Below are 24,403 nucleotides of genomic sequence, written 5' to 3' on the forward strand. Positions count from 1 at the left end.
GAGCATGTTTTATTAGTATGCGAAGACGTCTGCCCAGTGGTCGATTTAGGCACCACTGGCCTCCTGGTAGCCCTTGGGTTCAGCGAGAGCAGTGCAAAAGTGAAAAGTAAACATCTCCGTAATGGAGATTACTAAGAGTCGATTGGAGAATTGGTGGAAAAAGAGTAGGGAAACGTAAAAAAAACAAAGACGCACAAAAGCATAGTTCGCAATAGGGGATCAGAAAATTTGATGTGGGAGATCATAGTGTTTTTTGTTTCTTTTTTTATTGTTTAACCAAGGTAGGACACTGTGCAGTACAGTAGCAAGAGCTTGTTGGCGCAACCCACCACCCCGTTCCGAAGGGGACGCTCAACATACATACATACATACATACATACATACATACATACATACATACATACATACATACATACATACATACATACATACATACATACATACATACATACATACATACATACATACATACATACATACATACATACATACATACATACATACATACATACATACATACATACAGCGTTCCACGATACCCTCGTCAAACAGAAACAACGTACGGGACGACTACAACAGTTCTTGATAGACGTTACTGGGACTGCATAGAGAACAATATGGTTCGCTTAAAACCTTGAAGTAAAATAGGTGGGTGTATTTGTTTGAGTGTGTATTTTGATCTCTTATTTAGACGGCCGACTGACAGGTACATTTGCGTATGGGGTTTCAGTTTTCCGCACAGCCACGCATGTTCCAGTCATCCTTGTATGCAATTATTATTCATATTATTATTATTATTATTTTAAAATTTAACGTCGGAATAGCAGCACTTTGTATAAGGGCGCTCCACAACAGCTAAGAAGGTCACATTCATGACCCATGCTCCCAGTGTGCTACATCTAGAGGCCAATAACACGCTCTTTCATTTTACCTAAGCATATGATGTAGTTTGCCATGAGCTCATCATTACAAAGCTCACGCAAATTAGCATACGCTCTTCCGTAACTGCCCTGGTGCCTAATTACTTTAGTAATAGATCGTGCTTCGGTGGAATTAATGGATAGAGCTCTGTTAGCAACGAGGTCACTAGCGGAGCTCCTTAAGAATCTCTTCTTGGCCGTGTTCTCTTCCTACTTTTCACATACGTCAGCGTTATCGCTTTCATCTCAGTGATTGAACATTCTGCATTCCTTCTACATGTTGACCACTTAAAGCTATTGAAGACTATCAACAGTGTTCACAACTGTAAAGATCTCTAAAAAGACATTTTGGCACTCTCACACTGGTGCAGAGACAATAAGCTACTCAAAAATGCTCAAAGAGCTATGGTGTTAAGTTGCTCGCGTAAAACACCTCGTGAAATTTGCATACACCCTTCGGGATACTCCGTTTCCCAGGGTCGATGAAATGCCATCTTCGTGTGTAGCTCGACAAAACACTAAGCTTCTCTTCACATGCTAAATAGGTCACACAACGTGCCCTTCTTGGCACTGCGTGTCGTATGTCGCGTGTTGCCTTTCTGAAATTGTATTCTACTGTGTGCCTTCCACTATTAGAATATGCATCTGTAACTTAGAGACAAAACGTGCTAATAATAATAATAATTATTATTATTATTATTATTTATTTATTTATCTTCATCGCAAGATAGTCGGGAAGCAAGGAAAGAAAACTGTATAACAAGCTTAACTAGCTCCTGCCTACCAAACAGAAATATATTTTTCTTACAAATATATGAAATCGCATGTAGCATTAAAATGTCAGATTAATGCTTCTTTAATTAAATTAAAGACCCATGAAAATTAACATTCACAGCAGTGTTACAAAAACGGACACGATAGTCTTTTCTTTATTTTTTTCGGTAGTTGTCTGCAGATATATCATTTGTAGTACAAAATTTAGTACATCTAAGAGCGTTCATATCATACTTTGCAGTCGATAGTTCGTTTCACTAAATGAAGTATGCCATTCATCAGTTTTACGCATTTTTTATGTAGCTGCTGATCTCGGAATATCAGCTAAGTATAGCCAAACACTGTGTTCTTTTTTATTTCGTCCTTATAGGATGAAACGAAGCGATATGAATGGAGAGTATGAAGCCTAATTATATTGTGCTTGACGAAAGGTGGAGTGGACTCATAGGGAAAATTGTCAATGCTTCTTAGTATGTTTTTTTCTGTAGTAAATAAATCTTAGTTCAATTTGTAGAAGGTGTAATTCCCAATACTATGGGAAAATAAGTTAAGTATGAATAAAATATCCTGTCCTTTACAAGGAGTTTCGCTTCAGTACTGAACATAAACTTTCAGCGCAAACACCTAAGACGGACCACAAAAGGAAGATAGGACACACACTGGCGCAGCTAGGCCCAAATGAACTTTTACTGAAATTCGCTTTACTAGGCAGAATGCCTTTGCTAATGTAGGTTAACTCTGCTACAGTGGCTAATTGTGGCGCAACGAAATTTAGGTTATCAACCCAGGTCACCTGTTCTGTAAAAAAAAAACGTCAATAATTTTAAAACTCCGAATGATTTCTACCCGCGTGTTAATATGTCTTTCTCAATCATTATCTGCAAATTTTCTGACAGGAAATAAGAGCTTTTGTTTTGTCTGTGCTTACCTTCAGCGCGTTACTATGAGTTCATTTCTGCAGCTGTGTTAGTGCATCATTCGCCTTATTCGCTGACTCTGATGGTGAGCTAGCGGTAAACAATAACGTGGTGTGATCCACGCAGATGAGCATTTTTAATTTCTTATCTTTGTTCACAATATCGTTCAAGTATACGTTGCATAGAAAACGTGGGACACAAGATAAAATTTGTTGTCCATTTGATACTTGCCCATTCAATAGTACCTAGTGACGTCTGCAACGTAATTAAGTGGCGTTTTTAACTTTCAAACGGACGCCATAGAACTCTGAAAATTCAATGTATAGCCGAAGGGCAAGCTGCTTATTATCAAGTACGTTTAAAGTAAGTTCTTTTTGTTACAATAAAGCCAGCTCAGTACATCTTTTCGATTTGAGCTCAGCTCAGTAGATTTGAGCTAGCAGCTCAAAATCAAATTGTGTGTCAGTTAGCACATTGCGTTTACCACAGAAACTAGAGCTTCGAAACACGATTATCTTCACTAAACCTTTAAACGAAACGGGTAATATAGACGCTAGGATGTCGTTACCTGTATCCTTTCTGTTATTCTGTTTGAAAAAGACGGTTACTTTTGTTATTTGCATGCGTTTCGGACATAGCGGATACTCCCTGCTGTAAACAGAGGTTAACTATGTGAGAATGTAATGGGGCTAGGAAATGTATGACATACTTAACAGGTGTATTTTTTTTACGTTGTCAGCGTCCCAGTCGCAATCTGATTCTGTGAGCACGTCCAAAATTATTCGTTATCTACCGTGAAGCGCCGCATTTGCTGTTCTGGCGGTCCAGCCCTGCCCAACATAGCACAGCTGCAAAATGCAGACGTATTAGGCCAGACCTTCTGTCGACGAGGCGGTCTCACAGATCCTCGCTCTTTTCCGTCCGGCACGAGCAGGCAGCATGCCGCGTTTTCTGCGCGGCCTTGCTAGCATCCGAGAAATATGCAGTAAGTATTCCGCCTGTATCGACGTAATTCAAAGTTAATTTCTTGTGTTTTGTATATACGTAGATAATCATGATAAACTCCCTTTACGCTCGCCTCCCCATTTCTCCTTCGCCATCTACCAATCCTTTGTCTACCATATTTGTCTTCTCTGTAGATTTTGTCCCACGTACGACTTTCTAAATGCACCAGAACGAGGTCTCTGTAGATGTTATTGAGCACTATACTAATTATTTCATATGGGTATTGACATCCCACGCCCTGTTACAAGCAGATGTTATCAATCATTCCGTGCTTCCCATTGTTAACGAGCGTCTTATCATCCATTACGTTGACACGAAAAGTGCTTCATGCTTTACTTTGTCAAAATGACCTATGTGGTATGCACTGCATGTGCTATTAGAAAGGATATGCACACTTTTTGCTTCAATTTTAGCTTACAATTGCAATAACTCCAGGATGTGCCCAAGAAAGAGATTATTTTTTCCACGGACATGATAAATACGTTGGGGGTAGAGGTATACAGATTCACTCTAACATAAGCGCTGGGCCATATGCGCACGCTCCGTTAAAATGGCCTTGCAGGAAATGGCACCGAACGTAACGTTCGCGTCCGACTCTTTGGACAGCAGCTCTGAACTTGACATTTAAGGCTGCGTGTCATATGTGGGTGTTACAAGGAGACTATAGTGGCAGTGCTAGCCTCCATCAAATACTTACAATCACAAATAACAAAACCTGCCAGTAAGTGTTATGTAGTCTCCTACGCCTAGAAGCACAGAGCGACAGCCTTGTGCGACATAATCGTTTCCAGTGGAGCCTGCAACCTCTGAATGTGCTGGCCGAAAGCAGCGGCAAAAACGACAACGTAGTGAAGCAGGCAATTCTGACATCCGAGCCCTGCCAACACACGCTGTAATCTGGCGGACGCCGAACAAAAGCCAAATGGCTTGAGTTTAAAATCGAAACGCCCACTTCACGTGATGAAGGCGGTTTTCTCTCGGTCTCTTTTATCGATTTAGTAAAGCAATGAACGGGGCTAGTTGATGGACATTCATGATTGTATGGCGCTTAGTGTTACACTGACGAACATAAGCGACAAAAGGCGGGCAAAAGTTAGCGCAGCAATCCCGAACTGGGCTACGCACGTCAGCGCCCTGTCCCTTGTGTCCGTCAGTCTAACACTAAGCGCAATACAACCATGATCTTTTATCGATCTTGATCTGCCAGTAGTCGCCCTTAACATTCATCGTAGAAAAAAAGAGAGGTAGGCAACCCTAATCTTTCACTTAATTGTCCCTTAGGTCGCCTTAGTTAGTTGCACCTCGGCGATGGTGCTCTTTAGGTTAGGCGAGCGAACGTCTGTCACGATACGCGAGGAAGGGCGAGGAGAAAGCGCAGATATCTCGATTCCTCTATGCTTGCAGTCAGAAGAACGTCATATTACTGAACAATTTTAATTCTCATCATGTAACGTGGGGTTTCTGAACAGACACTTGTGGCAAACGCTGGTGGCATTGGGTTTTATCAAATCATTTCTCTTGCTTAAATTTGAGAGCACATAATTTTGTTCGGGGCCACTCGTGATCTTCCCTAGATCTTACGTTTGCTACCTTGAGCATTTCTGTCACCTCCTTCAAGACTGTTAATGCTGGAATTAACAGTGATCACCTTCCTATAAATTTTGAACTGCTTGCCCTGGTAAATAGTTTAGATAGACATGTGCGTACTTTTGTTAATTACGCAAAATATAAAAATGCGTTAAAATCATCTTTAAACGCTCAGGAGGGCATGGAGACGGATATTATAGCAATGACCCGTGTTTTAATTTGAAAAGAGTCATCAAAACAAAGCTAAATTTGTTGTACAATATAGTAAGGGTGGACCATATTGCCCCTGGTGGAATTCTGACTGCAAGCGAGATCCTAGACGTCGAAAAGCTCAGTGGAAAAAAACTTGTACATTACCGATGCCCTGCTAATTGGGCTGATTATACACGTATAATTACTATACTTAAGTGAACAGTCTCAAAACCTAAGGAAAATTATAATTCCAAGTACTACACATATCTTTCGAAGTCTAGCAATCAAGAAACCCTCTTGAAGTTTCCTTCGGTCTCGTAAATTTATTCCGTAGACTCTGTCGTTCTACAGATAAAATAATTATCAGAATAAGTTAAGAAAGACTGCTGAAGGACTTGCGCGACATTTCAAGCATAAATTGCCCATAGCACTAAAGAAACCTCCCTCGGGAGACGACTTTGTAGAAGTAACAGCAACAGAGCTTGAAGGCATTACTAGATCATTACCAGCATCAGCCTCAGGTCCAGGTGGCATTACAACAGGAATGCTAAAAGTTTCGTTTAATTACGCGGCTCAGGACCTACTAAATATAGTAAACTTCTCCCTCAAAAATTCTTGCGTTCCAAGCAGTGGCCTAGCCAGAAATTTCGTTCGGGGGTGGGAGGGGAGTGCTCACGTTGGAGCTTGGCCTCCTCACAGAATTTGTCGAGGGATCAAATACATGAATAATAACGGCATTGTAATTGCCAAAGATGCTGCAAACAAATTCTTGAACGCTTCGCACTGTCAGGACAAGTAAAATATGTGATTTTTTCATAGAAGAATATATTCTTATGTCCTAAAATTGTGCCAAAATAACTGATTTCAATGCTTCTATTATTTTTGTCTATTTATTAAGAAAAAAAAAATGCCACACGAACTTTAGAACTATATCAGTGCGAAACCAGCAAAGCAGTGCATGCCGCTGATATGATAAATGTAAAGGCCGTGTAATGAACAAGTTAGGGACAAATATGTTAATGATACTTTGTCATTCAAATACCTTGTTTACATTGTTGTACGTATGCAACGGCCAAGGAAAAATCTCAGTGACGCTGTCCTTCGTTCCCATGTACTGCGCACGAGCAGCTGTCACCGGTTGCGTTTTCTAATTGCACCGAAATCGTAGTCGCAACAGAGATCCCATATAAGAAGCAGCAGTTCTGCAAAATATACATTAGAAATTCGAAGTACAATGGAATACACAAATGCCGAGATAAAGATTGTTCAAAAGCAAAAAAAAAGTGTCTCCGAAAACAATATTCACTGCATCTATCCACAAAACCTCGCAACAAGATATTTAAATACACGTATAAGTAACCAATAAGTCTACTTATCTAAGCAAAAGTAACTTTATACAGGGTGTTTCAGCTAATTTTAGCCAGAGTTTAAATATATGCCGATACACTCTAAAACGACGCGACCAAGTGCATGTTGCTCACTTTTGTACGTGGTGTGTCACGCTATATTTTGCATTTTGATTAATTAGATTTTTAGTGAAGATTATCATACCAACTTCTGAAGTAGCGAAGTTAGGAAAAAAATTCCATTTAGAAAATTGGAGAGCGGTTTGCGAAGCGTCCGAATAAACAGTTTCTGTTTTTCCATATATATTAGGTATTAGTGTGTTTCAGCTTACTGACGATGCCCGCGAACTGCAAAACTAGTGACATGCCCGCTTGCACGTCGTGACTGCACTGCTCCGCAACGTTCATCGCACAAACAGCCATAGGCGCGCTACCACTTAAAAGGCGACAGAGGGCAACGACGTAGGCGTAGGCTGTGCCGTTTACGCCAGTGATGTGCTCCCCTCGCGACAGTCCGTTATAGCGATAAGCAGACGCAGTGGTTATGGCTTGTGCTGCTGGAAGCAACAGGTCCGTCATTTCGCAATAGCAGTAAGCAAATTGAACATCCTAGGTTGAAAATGTTACTATAGCAGTTCCCTAAATGGCCAGACGCAGTCTTTCACACAATTTACGTTTATGTTTCATGCGCTTTCCCAGCAAGTGGTCGAAGAGGTCACCTTCTGCAGCGATACAATACTGGGACCTTCTGAGAATGGTTGCTGTCGTTGCCTTGAACACCATCGGTCAAATGCTGTGATAGTTTCAATTACCTTGTCCTGTAATAGTTCTTGAGTCGGGGTTCCCTTTGTGTATACGTGATCCTCAATATTGCACCACAAGAAAAAGTGAAAAGGGTTGAGGTCAGGTGACCTTGCCAGCCACAGGACAGGCCCGTTTCTCCCAGCCATTGCCCTTCCAAGGTAACACCAAGCCATGCTCGTCCTTGACTGCAGCTGTGGGCTGCTGCCCCTTCGTGCTCATACCAGATTGCGTCAAGCTAGGCTAGTGGCATGTTGCAGCAGAAGTCTTCAACCGGCACTTTGAGGAACTCACATACCTCTTGCCGGTCGGTGTGTTGTTAAAAAACCCTGAGCCAATGACTGTGCCGTCATATATTCCGCACCAAACGTTAAAGGACCATTGATATTGGTGGAGGGATCTTCCTAGCCAGTGGGGATTTTGCTCGCTCCAACAGTGTGCGCTGTGGTTATTTACTTGGCAATTTCGGGAAAAGTTCATCTCGTCAGTCCGGATACCTTGGGGAGAAAGTCAGCATCCTGCTCCTCCTGAATCAAAATCCAATGCGCAGAGTTGAGTCTCTTTTCAAGATCCCTTGACTCCAGGCATTGATGCAACTGCAGGTTATAAGGGTGCAGTCCAGCTGTTTTCAAAGTCATCCAGGCAGTTGAGTTGGACACGCCGAGCTGTGCGCTCACGCTGCGCGTGCTAACGTGTGGATTAGCCGCCATGAAAGACAAAACGTTGGAGCGAACCTCATTATTTATGACTCAAGCTCTCTGCCGCTTTCTTGTGAAGCTTCCGGTTTGATTCAGCGACTCGTAGGTGTTGAATATTGTCATTGGGCTCAGTCGCGTACCCGGGTGCCAGCTTCGAAATATTCTTGTAGCCTGCCGTCTCTGTCTGCTTGCAGCTACTAGGCCAAGGATCATGTTTGCTTTTTCCTCGTTGGAAAAAGGCATCACAAAATTGCTCGCACTTTAGCGGCTGATGCACGAGAGTTTGTTTATTGCTGTCTGGAATTACCACTTACTAGCACCACCACGCCCATCAGTCGCTTTACACAGCAAAGGAGATAACGGCTGCTAGCTTAAATCAGCAGCCAACGCTTGCGTCGCTGCTCTGTCGCTTTTTAAGTGGCAGCTAGTGCAGCTATGGCTGTTTGTGCGCGGAATGCTTGGGAGCAGTGCAATCACGACACGCAGGCGGGCATGTCACGGTGTGTTTTTTGTATTTCGCAGGAACCCACAGTGAGCTGAAAACACTAATACTTAATAGATAGAAAGACAGAACTGTTTATTTGGACACTTTGCAAAGCTCTCTGAAACTTTCTAATTAGAATTTGTTCCTAGCTTCGTTGCTTCAGAAATTAGTTAAATAATATTGACTAATTATCTGATTAAACAAAATACGGAAATAGCTACACAATGCAAACAAAAGTGAGCAACATGCATTTGGTCGCGTCGTCTTAGAGTGCACCGGCATATTTTTAAACTCTGGCTAAAGTTAGTTAAAACACCCGGTATAATGCGCAAACAAGGCAAATAAACAGGTTGCGCAATCACAAATTCACAGATCACAGAGTCCTAAGGCCCGCACCCCCCTCCATCCACTCCCCCGATGCATCGCGCGCGACAGAAGGCGGCGCACTTCCTTCCCGCTTTTCTCCGTTGCGCACACAAGTCTGAACCACCATCGTCGATTCCCCCCTCCATCCCCCGCCGCTACGCTTTCACTCGCACATACAGTCTACAGGGCACGCTGACGATGTTATCGCCCTTGGACTTCATACGGAATATGACGGCGACGACAGGAAAGCGCCTTGAGTGTCCATATAATTGTTGTCGCAATAGTATAAGAGTATCCAGCAACTGATGAGTTCCGTGGCCCATTACTTTCCGCAAAAGAAGTAACAAAATGAAACTTTCACCATGCGACAATTCGATGCGCGGCAACTATGTCTCTTTGTGTGTGTGTGTGGGGAGGGGGGCACCGAAATGAAGAAACGCAAAGGAAAGCATCTTGGCCACAATCGAATGCCTACTTCTAAGGAATATCCAAGAAAACGTGAGACGCTTGGTCCACAGAGAACCATATGCATGCTGCTCGTTATCCTACACTGACGATATAAGACTTTCCGTAGACGTCGCGATAACGTCGAAACGATGGTGATGCCCTCAACCAAACGCGTTGCAATTTGTCGGGTCCCCACAATTGTGACGGCGAGCGACCATTGCTTCTTTTTCTCGTCTGCTAGCCAGAAAGCGTCCAAAACTCTCCGAGGCCGAAATCCGCTCGGCCAGAGAAAAACGAACGCGCACCGCAGTGCGTCGCGCGGTCGTCAGGGCAACGCATGAAAACCACATGACCTCTGGCTGGCTCTGGTAGCCCGCGGGTAGCGAAAACAAAAAAATTGGAGAGGCTCAATGTGTCCTCGCGAATAAAATTCAAAGTAGAAATAATAAATAAGAACGCAGTTACCTTTGCTAGCTTTAGTGTCTTGACATGCGTGGATGCTTTGGCGTAGGTGAAAAAGATGTTGAGATGGTTTTCTGTGACATGATGGCAAATATGAACCATCGGAACGCTTCGTCTCATCGGACCTCGCTGCGTGTTTTGCCAACTTGTCTGATAGTGTATTGATTTGGCTTGTTTTGTTGTATGGTCTGGTCTGTACGACTGTACTGTACTGTACTGTACTGTACTGTACGACGTCTGTACTGTACGTATGGTCTGTACGACTTTAGAAATGTAAATGCAGCTTTGGCATCAAATGTTAATAAGAACAATAAATCCACAAATATCCGGAAATGAAAATGTAAAGCACGACTTTGGAAATGTCATTGCACCTTTTGCGTCAAAACATTATGTGATCTTAATACCTCTAAAGTTTCTTAATTGAAATCCATGCACTCCGTAGATTCTGCGGCCTCTGCGAGATGCCGCGGCGGGCCCGCTCGCCATCACAGCGCCCTTGAAACACTGTGCTCGGATGGGGATCTTTGGGTTATGTGACTACAGGTGCATGGGCGTCGCGACGAAATCCCGCCCGAGTTCACAATCTTCGAGCTGAAATGTTTTTCGGGTGCGAAAAATACATTCTAGACAAAATACAGAATGATTTCCGGCGTGGGTTGTTTTGGTTAGCGGTGCATCACAGCGCGAACAAATTTGGGAAGAGGGGGGGGGGGCGGTGGCTGAAGCCCCGTAAGCCCCCTCCCCCCTGGCTACGCCCCTGGTTCCAAGAGAGTGGAGAGTAGCTGAAATTATTCCACTGTTAAAGAAAAAAAGCAGATGGACTTGGCTGAGACAATACTATACCAATTTCTCTTACTTCCAATGTCTCTTCTTCCAACGAGACAAGACACCAGGTGCCTTCTTGTCTCGTCTCTCGTCTACATTTTGCGCTGTTAACAGCAGTAATAGGAAGAGTTGTTCACGGGCGTATAACAAATTTTATGCAGGATGATGCACTTCTCAGTCCTTGTCACATTCAAATTCGTGTGGGCCACAACATATGGTGCACCAAATTAGATTCAAAGAGCCTCATTAAACTTCCCCGCCGCAAACGAGAATACGCTGCTTTGGTGACGCTAGATGTAGCAAAAGCATACGACTCCGTAGAATATTATTTTCTATTCGATAAGCTTCCGCCCACGAATTTTCCGAAGTATTTAACCGCTTGTGTCTATGAATGTATGAGGGATAGAGCGTTTTATTGTGAACACGGTAATTCGGCGTCTAAACCCAAGGAGACAAGAGATATACCAAAGGGTGCCATTCTTTCCCCTATCTTATTAAACATTTTGCTAAGTACAATTCTTTTGTCTCCGGGAGTACAGCTTAGTGTTTATACGGACGATATCGCATTTTTGACATCTGCAAATCATAAACACTCACTACACTAGTCGTTGAAGAATTGCTCACGAATGCTGGAGACATGGCTAGAGTGGTTATGCATGTCGTTAAATATTAGCAACAGTGTGGTACTAGTATTCCCGTTAACTGCACAGGCGTATATATCCTTATATTACCGCCAGGAGATCGTTCCTCACGTTGACGCAATCAAGTACCTTGGTGTTACTTACGATGGCAAGCTAATCTGGTGCAGTCGCATCGAAAGTATCAAAACAAAGGCAGAATGTGCCGTAGCTATGCTTGGACGGCTCAGCCACCATCGCGCTAGACTACGCAGGGACACCTTGCTGATGACATAGAAGATGTATGTAAGGCCCATATTAGAATTCGGCTGAGCAATATCTTCCGGAGGGCCCACCTACAAAATTAAACCTCTCATACAATTAGCAAAGGAAGGTCTAGGATTGTGCCTCGGGCTACCTAGATTTGTTCGCAACACTGTTTTATACAGTAACGACATCAAAACAAAGCAGGACGCACTACCAGGGTATTCCGAGATTCCGAGACCTGTATTCCGAGCCCTAAAGAGCCGACGCGCCAACTTCGTCTCCTTTCAAAAGGGAGCGTGGTCGCTGATCGTGTCCCTCAATTCGTTTTCTTCTGTTCTTTTGCCAGCCCTTAGTCGGGACATTAGCCGCTCATCCTAGAAGCAATCGTGCCGATGCTTTATCTTCACGGCAACAGGACCAGGATAGGCTTGCGGTGCACTGAATTCACTCGGACACATAGAGCTTCATCCGGCCTAGCTGAACAACCTTCGGTAGATGCCGTCGACGCTTTGAGCAAAGCGGAATATCGGGAGCAACCTCATACTTGACATAAGTGAGCCGCCGAAGAACATTATACGGCCCGAAGTAGCGCCTTAACAGTTTCTCCGAAAGGCCACGATGGCAAATGGGAGTCCAAACGCCAACTCTCCCTCCGGGCTCGTAGGAGACTGGTCGATGAAGGTTATAGCATCTCGAGGCGTAATCCTTCTGCCTATTAATACGTGTGCCAGCAATTTGTCGTGCTTCTTCAGCACATTGAGTGAAGTCTTCAGCATCCGTTTCGATGCCATCGCGTTCATGTGGCAGCATCGCATATAGCATAGTTGTGACTTCACGACCATGTAGGAAGCGGAATGGTGTCATTCGTGTTGTTTTTTGCTGAGCCGTGTTGTATCCCAGTTCTTGTGCTCCACATCCACTTCCATGGATAGCATATCCGCGAGCGTCTTATTCAGGCGTTCTGTCAATTCGTTCGTTTGCAGATGGCACGCCGTTGTTCGCTGATGAGCTGTTCCACTAAGTCTTAATACTGCGTCCAACAGCTCGGCTGTAAACGCCCTTTCCCTGTCAGTTATTACTACTGCCGGAGCGCCATGCCTCAGTGCAAGATTCTGTATTAAAAAAAGCCGGACTGCTTTATTTGTCGTCCTCCGTTTCGGAGCCTTGGTTTCGGCGTAACGAGTGAGCTAGTCTGTGGCTACGATAATCCATATGTGACTCGCAGCAGAAGTTGGGAATGGGCCTAGAAGATCCATTCCGACTTGAGCAAATGAAGTTTCGGGCACGTCAACAGGATGGAGGAAACCTCCTGGATTGACTACTGGCGCTTTTCGCCAATGGCATTGAAGGTATGTCCGGACGTATTTTTGAACGGTCGCCATGAGTCTTGGGTAATAGTATTTTTGCCTCACCCTACACAGCGTTCCTGTGTAGCCCTAACGACCGGCTGTTGCTTCATCATGGCATGCCTGTAATACTTCCCTCCTGAGAGGTGTTGGCACGACGAGTAAATAGGGGTTTTAGTTCGGAGAGAAATTTGCCTTATAGAGGACGTCGTTATACAAGCAAAATGATGGTAATCCTCTTGCGAAAAGCCTTGACACAGCGGAAGTGCGACCCTCTAAGAAACTAATAATGGTTTGCGATTCTGGGTCGTCACAGTGCTCCTGTGCGATCGTAGCTGTGTTGACAACTCCGACAAAGGCTGCATCGTCGTCATCTTCTGCACTGGCAGCATAGAGAAAGGGATTGAACAAGAGCGGACACTCGGCGAAAATTGGAAACAGGAAACACGTCACGCTATACTTTTAACATCGACGAATTGGGGCCGCGAGCATCGTGAAAAAGAAGAATGTGAAATGAGATTAACAGAAATTGTTTTATTTTTTTTTATTCTTTCCCGGAAAAATTAAAAATATCTGCGTATAAATTAAGTTAAACTTTGCGGATTTTTTTCGTTGCCTAGCGACAGGCGAACTGGCAAATGACGAGCCAAATGTTTACGTCATTCGTCAGACTCACCGCCGAAGCGAGAGCGGCCGGCCGCGCATCTGAGCGTTGGCCTGTTTGGTCACCCGTCTGACTGTTTTTCTATTTTGGTATTTAGCCTGGTTTGGTGGCCTCCCGGCGAATTATTGCGTTCATTCGGAACTTCGACAAGGCAGCACTGCACTATTGGACTACGGCGAGGTGAGAAACTTTGTTCGACAGTCTGCGACGCACTTCAAGCAATTAGGCTTACTGCCCGGCAACTAGGCTAGACTTGTGACGCAGTTAACGAAAAACAGCGTGGCCGTCGTAGAGCAGTTAATTTCAATTACAGAATCGCACTGGGAGATGTTTGCGACGCTTCCTGTAAGCCCCAATATTGTTTTAACTAATTTCGGTAGTTTTTGGGCACGCTAGTCGCACACGGTACTGTGACGCAGTTTCGCGTGTACTGAATTTTACTGCGACAAGTTTTGGCGCTTTCTCTGACTGCCAACATTACTGAAACTAATTTCATTACTTTTTGGGCCACCTTTCGAGCACAGTGGGTGCGCCTGGCGCTGTGACTCAGTTAGCGAAAATCAGCTCGGCCGTGGTGCGCGGTTTCGCGCTTTAATGCGCTCACAAGTTCATGGCGCTTTTCTTTCTCTGACGCTCAACATTGTTGAAAATTATTTTCGATACTTTTATGTTATGAGGCCCGCTCGCCGCGCCTGTTGTGACGCAGCGAAAAGCAGCTCGGTCGTGGTGACAGTTAGTTTGGCGCGTACTGAATCTTACTCCGACAAATTTGTCGCAATTTTTATGTCCCCGCAACAATTTAAGCCTTATTTCGGTACCCACGCTTGTTCAAAACGCGACGAGCAATCGTCAAGAGTGATAACACGGGAGTGCGTTGCTTGCGCCTGCAGAACGCAGAAGTGATAAGCCAAGGAGCTCAAACGCCAGGAACTAGTAACTCGAAAATTCTGTCTTATGAACGGCACCCACGGATTTTGTCTTGAGTGCGAGTAGAAGGAATTGCGAATTGCGAAGTAGAAAGAATCTGCGAGCGTCCAGCATGCTCTGGTTGAGAGCCTGTGTTGTGGCCACCTCTGTGTATTCGTAGCGTACTATCGCGTCGGTTGTAGCCAAGTTCGCGAAACGCGCCGTTGCCCGCGCATTCGTGCTGATAAAGTGCAGGAAATAAGTATTGGGAAGAGGGGAATGTTTGGAATTAGAATGTGTTTGTGGTATGTACAGCCTCCCTGATTTTTAATAATATAGCGCGAGCGTCGACTGAACTGCTGGTGAGCGCTTTAAAACGGCGATAAGCGTGCAAAAAGAGCGTGCAACAAGGCGAGTGCAACAAGGCAACAAGGCTCGTGCGCGAACTCTCGCCTTGTTGCACGCTTATCGCCGTTATAAGCAGTTATAAGCAGTTCAGTCGACGCTCGCGCTATATTATTAAAAATCAGGGAGGCTGTACGGTATTGCTTGGGATGAGTTGGGTATTTTCTACGCCGTGTGTGTAAATACGAACTGCTTTTGTTTGTAATGCCACCCACTCACCACTTTCGCACGCTTCGCCTCTACAGACATTATTCTTAGATGTCAATACCAAAATAACGCTTGTAATTTTTTTCAGCTCACATCGTCTGGTGGAGCTTCCTGCGGAAACTACTGCTGCTTACCTGGTGCCACAATGCTGGATGAATGCACAAAAAGCCCGCGACGAGCATTTACAAAGAATAATATAAACGTTAATTTTTCCATATTTCACAAGGTGTCTTGGCGTCTTTATGAAATTGCACGTGGCACATATTCAATGGAGGCTTGTGAAGATCGTTCCCAATCAATTTTACTTTATAAAATAATTTGCACATAAATATTTAATAAATAAGAAATAAATATGTAAATAAATATTTGCTGCAAAAGCAAAAAAAAAAAAGAACGGAGCCGGCGTGGCGCGCACCTGCTAGAATTCAAAACGCGCGCGCACAAAACCGAAACCGGAAGTGTGATTCAGGTTTTAACATCGATGGCTTGGTGCGCTGCAGTCAATCCGGCCGCTGGGCTCTATGGGAGTGTCCGTTCTTATTGTATTCCTTTCTCTATGCTGGTAGCTTCGAATGGGGCGCGAGAAAGGCAATCGGCATCCGTATGCCGCTTTCCCGATTTATAGACAATAACCATGTCGAATTCTTGAAGCATAAGAGCGCGCCAAACCTCCTGACGGGTCTTTTAAGTTCATCAGCCAACAAAGGTAGTGGTGGTCACTGACAAAATTAAAGGAGCAGTCGTACGAATACGGGCGAAATTTCATGACGGCCCACACCACCGCAAGGCACTCTTTTTCCGTGGTGGAATAATGCACTTCCGTGCGGGAAAGGGTCCTGCTTTGCATAAGTTATTACTCTTTCAGCACCGTCTTGCCCCTGCACGAGTACTGATCCTAAGCCGACATTGCTGGCATATGTGTAAACCATTGTTCACACCGACAAAGTATGCGAGGACTGGGTGCTTTTGGAGGCGTTGTCGCAAATCGTTGAACGCTTGCTGCTGCTCTTCACTCCATACGAGTGTGACGTCTTCCCTGGTGCGGCGTGTCAACGGTGACGCAATTTGTGGAAGGTTCCGAATGAAGCGTCGGTAATAGGCGCCCAGTCCTAGAGTTGTCTGAGTGCCTTTCTTTTTCAGATGGCGTTGGAAAATTTGCAACGGCAGGTATTTTTTCGGGATCAGGACGAACAGCTTCATTGCTGACCACATGACCGAGGAAGAGAAGCTCTGCAAAGCCAATGTGACATTTTTCCAGCTTGAGCGTGAGACCGGCACATCGCATGGCTTGAAATACCGCATTTAGTCGCATCAGGTGCTCGTCAGAAGTTGCAGAAGATATAATCACATCGTCGAAGTATACTAAACACGTTTGCCGCTTGAGGCCTGAAAGCACTGTGTCCGTTAGGCGCTGAAATGTCGCCGGCGCGGAGCACGAGCCGAAGGGAAGTACCTTAAATTCATAGAGGCCGTCAGGTGTCACGAATGCAGTTTTTTCTCGGTCTCTCTCGTCAACTTCTATTTGCCAGCACCCGCTCCTTAAATCCATCGACGAGAAATAACGTGCATGTTGCAGTCTATCGAGGGAATCGTCTATACGAGGTAGCTGGTAAACGTCTTTCTTAGTGATCTGATTGAGCTTGAGATTATCACTGCAGAAACGTAAGCTGCCACATTTTTTTTTTGCTACCACGACGGCCAAGGACTTTTCGACGGCTGAATAACGTCGTCTTCAAGCATTCTTTTTACCTGACTTTCTATAGTTTCGCGTTCCTCCGGGGCTATCCGATACGGATTCTGCCGTATGGGCCTGGCACCACCATCAGTGATAATGCGATGTTTGGTCAACGACGTTTGACGATAATCAGTCCTGAAACTGATGTACAAGCTCCAGGAGGTTTTGTTTCTGCGTAGGCAGCAAGCTTGGGCCAGCATCGATGGATAGATCTGGAGGCACGGGAGGCAGGCTGGTGACCTTGCCCTACAGTAAAGCAGTCTGTGACCTGACTGAACTCTTCGACAAACGCGACTGTCATACCTCTTGTCAGACGCTGGCACTCATGGCTGAAGTTTGTCACGAGCACTTCTGTGTGTCCACAGTTAATGTCGACGACGCCTCTTGCAGTGGATATGCCATGGCTCAATAGCAGCGCCGGTATTTGCTTGGCGACAGCGTCGGAGTTGGTGGGTATGTCACATGTCACCGACAGAAGGGAGGACGAGCGTGGTGGGATGGTAACGTCATCATCGGCGACGCGTAAAGGTCTACGTCGCCGCTCTGTACAAAGCACAGCTGAACATGGCCGTATGCTAAACGTGACCGACCTGTCCGGAATGTTTATAACGGCACCGTATTATAAAAGAAAATCTATTGCCAAAATCTGGTCTTTACAGAACTCCGGTGAAACGACAAAAGTAGCAACGAGGGCTGAGGCATCGATATTAATTCTAGCGGTAACTTTGCCTGTTGGCGTCGTTAACTGGCATCCTGCAGTTCGTATGTAGGGAGCCGTCCACGAAGTCTTCACTTTCTTAAGGCAATCGCCGAGTTTTCGGTTTATTGTAGACAAGTGCGTGCCAGTATCTACTAGCGCTGTCACTGGGCGCCCGTCTACGTAAACGATGAGGTCGGCGCAAATAATTTCCATTGGAATCGGCCACGTCATATTGTCGGGTCGTAGTGATGGCGTTGGGGGTGTTGTAGCATCTCGACGGGCGGCAACCTTCCCCTCATAGGTCGCCGCTCCTAGTTTCCCCGCCGAGGACTAGGAGACCTTCCCCGGGCTACATTGGCGTCACTGCGACGGTGTGGTGAAGTGCTTGGTGCCGGTGACGGAGAGCGGGGTCGACGATATGGCGGAGCGAATGGCTGTGCTGGCGTGGATACGCTGGTGTCGCATCGATTCTCCCAACGAGCTCGAGGGGCAGTGGTTGAAAAAGTATGCTATCCAGAGTCACGATACGGGCAAAAACCGTACGTATGGCCGGCTTCCCCGCAATGGAAGCAAAGTGTACGGAGCGGAGCGCCACAAGTCCGTCTTCTGAAGAAGTGAGCGACTGATGGACGGCCTTCGCGACTAAGTTAGGGTAGTCGGCGCAGGGTAGTAGGAGTCCCGAGCATCAGTTGTTGATGTCTAGCACCTCCACCAGTGTCGTGACATCAACAAAAAAGAAAAAGAAAACGGGACGCAGCACCAGGACACGAGAACCAAAAACCAGCTCTGTATTCAGAGACCACAAGAGCCGACGCTCCAACATCGTCTTCTTTAAAAAGGGAGCGTGGTCACCGATCGCGGCGAACGTGAACCTTAGGGTAAATATCATGGTTCGTCCGTTTCCGTGGAATGTGCACCCCGTGCACAATGTAGGGAGGCGGGTCGCGAGAGCTAGGGCTTTGTTGCAAGAGGCAAATGATCAGGAGGAGCAGTCTGCGTTTGTTGACGCCGCATGGTATATTGGTAAAAATGCTTATTCGGTAGTGGTGGTAGATGGCAAAGGGTGCGTTAGAAATGCTGCTTCCATTTATACCAAAGATCCAGGGGTTGCTGAACAGGTGGCTATTGCTCTAGCATTAATTGATTCAAGAAGAGTATTGGTGTTTAGTGACTCGCGATCTGCGATTAAAGCCTTCTCGAGAGGGCTTGTTGCGGAACCGGCTAACAGGCTGCTACAGGGTAGGGATATCACTTCGCATACAGTTACTTGGTTCCCGGCGCACATGGGGACAGTGGAGGGAGCCCCGCGTAACCTCAACGAGGTGGCGCACAGGGAGGCACGAGGATTAGTGTGCAGTGTACTCCCTGAAGGGGCTGGATCTCCCGCTCCTGAGTACAGGGACCAACTGTTAACCTACAACGAAATCACCAAGAACTATTACTGAAGGCGCAGGGCATTCTCGCTGCCACTTCCTAAATTAAATAGGCCGCAGGTGGTTACATTAAGGCTTCTGCAGACACGAACGTACCCTAACCCGGTCATCATAAATAAAATTAATCCTGACTGCAGGGTTTCAGTCTATTCTAGTAAGTGTGGGGGTTTGCTCAATTTAGAACACATGGTGTGACGCTGCTTGGCGTTGGCCGGTGATGGTTCTCGAGGTGAAAGGTGGTGGCAGTGGATGCTGCACAGTGAAGTGCTGGCGGACCAACTCAGGGCTGTCCAGAGGGCCCGTGTGACGGCAGAGGGGGTCGGCCTCTCTGTACCGACGTGGGAGCGGCCCGCATCAGTCCCAGACTGATCCCTCAGGACATAAATAAAGTTTTTCATACCATACCGATCGTGGCCCTCTATTCGTTTTCTTCAGTTCTCTTGCCAGGCTTCAGTCGTGACATAGGAAGCTCGTATATTCAACCTAGATTGCAGATTCCGCAGGCCTACGATTTAGTCATTTCTTTTTAATTTATGACTTTTTAAAAGAGACGTACGCAATATGTATCTATAACTGAACCGACTGAGTTTTTTTTAGTATCCTGGTCGAGATTACGCAGCCATCTGATAACATTTGTGCAAGCACAATTACAACAATTGGATATGTCCTCACGTCGTCTGCCACTCAAATGATGCCTTACGAGACCTCAAAAGTGAGCTCGAAGACATATTTCCAAATCATGTTGAACTATTACCAAGCAGACATCTAATTAATAACTTACAGGACCAACCTACACCAGCTATACCCACTGATAATGTAATTGCTACTGACGCTACTGTGCGCAATGAGAAGGCAAGAATGGGGATCTTCTCGGAATCTCTTCAACGGTCTTACTCTCTTCGCCTTCCCGACTTCCCACTCATATTTGATGCAGAATTACTAGAGATTATATTAGCATTACGAAAGCTTCCGCAAAATGACCCATTAGCTGTTATTGTGGCTGACTCGGTTTCTGTATGCACAGCACTTACTGTATTTTCAAATTCAAGAATTCAACGAACATTCTGTTTGATGGTAGCTCCGAACTTACGGGAAGTATGTTTGCCTTGGGTATGGGGACATCGTGGGTTGCACTTGAACGATATGGCTGATTCACGCGCACGAGCATCACTCACTCGCGCTATCATATCTGTTTCGCCGACACCAGTTTATGTCACCGTGGCTGGGTACAGAAGTTTCTCTGTATCACAATATTCTGTAATATATCCATGCTAACACCGTCTGCTGGATTTCACAATCTCCGCTTCCCAAGGAATAATAATAGGTGTCCTTCAAGGCAACTGGCAGTTACTTTAAAAAAAATTGAGATGTCCTATACCACCTGTACTTACACAGGTGTGGTCTCGCTATGTCCTCTCTATGTTCTTTTTGGAATGCGCCTAGATCTATCGAACATTACTTTCTCTCGTGTCGACGGTTTTATAGAGAAAAAAAAAACTATTGGAAAACACATTTAGCAAAGTTGGGCTATCGCTAACCTCGCTAACCATTCTTTCTTTTGGGGCGACTTCGCTGGTGTCCAGCCACTAAGGAATGCTTTTCTTGCAGTTTATAGTTTTATTAGAGAGACAGGAAGACCTTGCTGAATTTCTAAAATTATCAATTATTTTAACTATTTCATTTCGTTATGTGAACCTACTTTGTCTCAAAATTCCTCATATTTTTATTAAACATCTGAATCACATTTCTCTAGTCCCATGCTCTTCTATTCCAGTTTGGTTTTGCTCTAAACCTACGGGAAGGCGCCAGCTTCTTGGCCAATCACCTACAGTGGGTATGCGCCAGTGTTTGGGAGGCAAGACAAGGTGCCGCCGTTTCGCAGCGTTTTGTTGCCGCATTTTCAACAGTCTTCAACAATCGCCATATTTTCAACCACGACGCTCTCCACTCACTGATTACAGCATTTCACACTGCCACCGGTACTAATGCACTTGTACGTTGCGTAAAATAAAGGTTAACTTGAACGCCGCATACAAAACAAGCTAATATCATATTTCGCTCGTACTGAGGTGCTGGGGTTTTTTATGCGTAGCATATTGCAATCACTCAGTTCAGCCCTTGGGCGCGGCCGGGCAGCCACCGTTGACCTTTAGCGCAACCACGTGACGTGACGTCACGACAGCCGGAGGAAAAGCTGAGCCCCAACTCGCGCAATATGCAACGCATTCTTGGCTTAACCAAGCTAAGCCTGGCCATTTTTCTTTGCTAAGCACAATAACTGATTCGAATTGTAAAAGTGAAGCAGGTTATGAGACTGCAATTAAATATTAGTTTGCTGATATAGTTGTCCGTTTTGTTGTGTATCGTTCTTTTAGCAGAGCGAAGCTTAACTCGTCGAGTTTTCACGTTTGCCGCTCAGTGTCCGGCCTGCTGGGACACATCGAGGCGGCTTGTATTGCCCAACAATGTAGTGCCACTTGTGTCCTGTATATAAACGCCAAACCGCAATATAAACTTAGTGCATATGACGTAACAAAAAGCTTGTGCAAGCTAAAATGCCCCTAGAGCGAATCTGACATCCAATGCGATTCGCATGCACTCAACAACCTAGCCACAGACTAGATTGCCAAATTCTTCACTTCTGCATAATCCGCTTACTCAGGTAGCCGACATCTTCAATATTTTGTCAACTCCATCACTTCTTTGCAGTTCAGCGCGCATTGCTAAATGCCTGCTCTGGTCCTAATGTGTTCTCTTCCCTTCTTGCTCTGCACTCGTTTGCTTTTGAGCGCCTACATTTTTACGTCTCTGAAGCTTGCTTCAACAATTTTATGCGGTCGACTCTTGCTCTGCTTGTTTAACTGGGCATCTACCCAGCGGCACACAACCATTCCGAAGCATGAGCCGAGAATGTTCACACACCTTGTGTCACGTGCTCAGTCACACATACCCAACGCTTGCTTGTTCTTTGCCTGCACACATACCAAGTCACCCAAGTTGGCGAGAAAGTGGATTTATAGAAACGAACCCATTGAAAGGTCACAATAATAAATCGGGAAGTAGCCTGTGTAAATCTATGTTTTTTTGGTGTGCATCCGCCAGATTTTGTGTTTGCATTTCGCAATGGCCTGTGAACAGTGTAGTGCATATAAACAGGTTCATTGCATGAGGTTAATGTTGCGACATCTCCGATCCATCTACATAAACAATGCGTGACATTACACGTTGCTATGATTAGAATAAAAAAATGACAATAAGAGTGTAGACTAACCAAAAATATGCATCGCATTAATGGGGCATTGTAAGGTAAATCGATAAAAAACTGATTTTTTTTATTTCAGTACCAAGGAATAATACACACTGCGCGGAGCAAGACCGTGCAGTGGTGAGTGCGCAGGAGCGCTCGAAGCCAATCAACGATGGCACCAGAACTATGCCACCTGGTGCTTAAAAATAAACGTAAAATTGCGTTTTTCTAAAAATCCCTTTCTTCAAATTTTTCTAGCCTCAATGTACCTTTTCTCGAAAACTATCCGACCGACTACGCTGAAATTTTCCCTGATAATATTGAAATTTGTTGCAAATAATCTCCACCTAAACCTTTCAAAAACTGCATGAGTTATGTTTCTGTAAAAGAAATATATATTGGAAAGTCTCTCTTACGGTACATGACAAGTGAGGGCAATATTTTTTTTTTCTTGTGAGATGAATAAAGGAACGCAATTTTTTTAAGGTTCCGACTGAACGTACTATCATGTGGAATTGTACGAAATTTCATTGTCATACTTTTTTTTTCTGAGATAAGGCACATTTGTTTTACACCCAAGCCTAAAATTTTGTTCTCAAATGCAAAGAAACAAAAAATGAGCTGCAGTGAAAAAAATTACACCAAGCGAAGGCCAAAAGTATTCTTATTCAGCACGCAAGATTTCACAATAAAATATGGAACAGTTGTTGAGACGTAAAGGTGAAACCAAGATATCTGTTTATACCTGATGTATTCTACAGTTTATTATTTACTTTTCTGTTACCTTTGTTTGCATTTTTTTTCTTTTGAGCTGATGTATGGCACTTTCACATCGATGTTTCCACCCCCCCCTTATGTAATGTCCCCGAAGGGACCCTTAAGGGAATAATAAATGATGATGATGATGATGATGATAACCAATTTACCCTATACCCCCTCAAGTTATATGGAATATAATTCTCCGGATCTGTGGTGTGTCGCTTCACATTTTATCATGTTTATTAGATCTGCATAAGATTTTTGTTTAGTCCACCCTGCTTATATTTCGAATGCACTGTATAAAAGAAATATAGTATTGCATCTACTTCTCTCAATTCTCTGCAGCCTCGAAGTATTGATTTTTTAAAATCTTATTTGTTTTTTATGCTGTAGGTATCAGTCTTCCTTCGCTCCAACTAACCGCACAAATATAGTAAAGGAAAAAAGAGAGCGGAATACACATAGAGAATGAGGACAATCAGTCAGAAATCGAATAAAAGTAGTATAAAAGCTGGACACATAGGGAGCGCAGAACAGATACAAAAGCGCTCTATCACCGGGCTTCTTTCACTCGCTCGGGAGCCGGCGTTCTTGCTTGTTCTATGTTGTGCTGCTCGCTTTCTCTTTGCCAATCTTTTTCACTTCCTTATTGCGGGAAAGGTTTTTATTTTTGTTGAGCACGTACCCGAACAAAACAAAAATAAGAGAAATGAAAAGAAAAAGATAGCTACATAGCTGCGAATCGATACGTGGAATTCGCTTTGGTATTTACTTTGGCTACCATCGACCACATAGGAGAGATGGGAATACGGGAAACTACAAAGAAACGTCCCACGGAAAGTACGAAAGGTACAAACGGGTACGCATAAAGCTGAGGCAATAGCGGAAAAAAAATTTCGAATTTTATGCTCTCCTTGCATTGTAGAGTGCTATCCCCGGCAGCAGGCGATCAAAATAGGGCTGGAACAAAACGAAAGCAGAAAAACTCGCAAAGTGAGCGATGTCGCTGCAGTGATCGGCGCACAAAAGAGAAATTCACCGGCGCGTATAAAGACGGTAGATAGAAGTGTGCAAAAAAAGAAATTTCAGAGATCAGTGTAGCGCTATCAAAGACGCAAAGGATTAGCTGCCAAGAGTGTGGTGCAACACAAAAAAATAAAGTAAGAATAAAGAAAACTATCAACTGGCCATCTTAATAAACTACTAAAAATGTCACTAAACACCTTCGTGATGCAAAAAAGAGAGCAATATTATTCTAACCTGTTCAATTCGACACAAGCAAGCACAGAAAAT

At 44.6% G+C, this 24,403-nt stretch overlaps 1 protein-coding gene and 1 long non-coding RNA gene across 10 annotated transcripts in view; one reads left to right on the top strand and one right to left on the bottom strand.

Annotated features, from left to right (window-relative positions):
- nab (NGFI-A-binding protein homolog) overlaps positions 1 to 24,403 on the bottom strand; it is a 1,159,032-nt gene that overhangs the window by 417,742 nt on the left and 716,887 nt on the right. The gene's annotated exons all lie outside the window — the stretch shown is intronic.
- Positions 13,752 to 15,453, top strand: LOC135917647 (uncharacterized). The gene is made up of 2 exons (XR_010569364.2): positions 13,752 to 13,898; positions 15,325 to 15,453. It is a non-coding gene; the product is annotated as an uncharacterized lncRNA (long non-coding RNA).

The sequence above is a fragment of the Dermacentor albipictus genome, chromosome 4 (assembly GCF_038994185.2).
Source record: "Dermacentor albipictus isolate Rhodes 1998 colony chromosome 4, USDA_Dalb.pri_finalv2, whole genome shotgun sequence".
Classification (NCBI taxonomy): domain Eukaryota; kingdom Metazoa; phylum Arthropoda; class Arachnida; order Ixodida; family Ixodidae; genus Dermacentor; species Dermacentor albipictus.